The 1,554-nt window shown below is 37.7% G+C and overlaps 1 non-coding gene across 1 annotated transcript; it reads left to right on the top strand.

Moving 5' to 3' along the window:
• The first annotated feature begins 637 nt into the window (after positions 1 to 637).
• Positions 638 to 744, top strand: LOC131171506 (small nucleolar RNA R71). The gene has a single exon (XR_009142166.1). It is a non-coding gene; the product is annotated as a small nucleolar RNA R71 (small nucleolar RNA).
• Positions 745 to 1,554: the final 810 nt, after the last annotated feature.

The following is a 1,554-nucleotide window of genomic DNA, read 5'->3' as shown; positions in this document are numbered from 1 at the left end:
TACTAAAAAGCCTTCCATCATGGATTCCATAATCAACTTTGGTTTAGGCTGTTGGGGTTGAGGAGGTGGTGGCAGCTGTACAAGGTTTTATCCTCTGTTCTAAAAACCTAGGGGTGCTAGTAGTCTATACCCTTACTGCATGTTCATGGGTTGATTCTATAAGTTGGACCATGAGAAGTTAGGGTGGTTTCTCTATTCAAGGTTTTAAGTATTTGAATATGGATTGTTGAGCTGCCTCTGGTTGAAGTTTCCTCCATTATTCACATAGTTTAGCTGTTCTATAGAGGGTTCATTTAAGTTGTTACATTCTAAAGTCATCCACCCTCCTCCATAGCTATCGCAGTGCTGGTTGCTCATCCCTATAGCATTGGCTTGCATTCTGTCAAACCTTTTGGTGAGCTGATCAAAATAAGCATTTATCATGCTTAGGGCATCCACTTCTAGGATTCATGATGGTCTTCTTGTATCTCCCCTTTCATTTGACCACTCATAGTTATGATAAGTGACCCTTTCCAGAAGTTTAAGGGCTTGTGCTACTGTTTTCCTTATCAACTCTCCTTCCGCAACTGAATCTACTGTGCTCCTTATAGAGGGCAATAACCCATTATAGAAATTCTGAACTAGGAGTCAGTCTTCTATGCCATGGTGTGGACATTGCCTCTGTAAGTCTTTATATCTCTCCAATGCGTCATAGAATGATTCACCTTCCTTTTGCCTAAAGGTATTGAGTTCAACCCTCAACTTTGCAGCCTTCACATGTGGGAAATACCTTGCTAGAAAAGCTTACGAGAGGTCTTCCCAAGTGGTAAATGTTCCAAGTGGTTGAGAAAGTAGCCACTTCCTTGCTCTATCTTGAAGAGAGAATGGGAATGCTCTGAGTTTTATAGCTTGATCAGAGACTCCATTCTTCTTGAATGTGTCACATAAGGCAAGAAAGCACTGGAGGTGGTAATATGGATCTTCTGTAGGTGAACCTCCAAACTGAGTCTGTTGAATCATCTGGAGCAATGCCAATTTGAGTTCAAAATTATTGGCCTCCACTATGGGTCTTGTAACGCTGGGTTGGAATCCTTAGATGGATGGGGCTCCATAGTCCCTCAAGGGTCGTGGCTGGTTGTTGTTGTTGGCCATGACTAGTGTAACACCCCGAACCTCCGAGTTAGGAATAGTACCATTTTTTGTCCGTGACTAGTACTATTCAAAGACACCTTGAGGACAAAAAATAAATAGAAAATTAATTGAGATAGACATAATAAAAATTCAAGTGACGCAAAAATATAAGGATTTACCAGGTATATTGTAAAAGAGGGATTATGACCCGATAAGGGGCATTTTGGTCAATTCACTTTAAGAGTTGATTTTTTTTTTGCCAAAAGGTCAATTTAATTAAATAAAAATAAATTATTGAATTATGAAGAAATATTGATGAAATTTTAGTGTAAATATAAAAAGAAAAGAAAGGAAATAAAATTGTAAGTTTTATGACATTTTTGACACAATTAAAATTTTTAATTGAAATAAACTAATTTTGGGAATAAATATATATAAAAGATA

This window comes from Hevea brasiliensis, chromosome 12, assembly GCF_030052815.1.
Source record: "Hevea brasiliensis isolate MT/VB/25A 57/8 chromosome 12, ASM3005281v1, whole genome shotgun sequence".
NCBI classification, from domain to species: Eukaryota; Viridiplantae; Streptophyta; class Magnoliopsida; order Malpighiales; family Euphorbiaceae; genus Hevea; species Hevea brasiliensis.
This window is presented reverse-complemented; position numbering and strand designations above follow the sequence as displayed.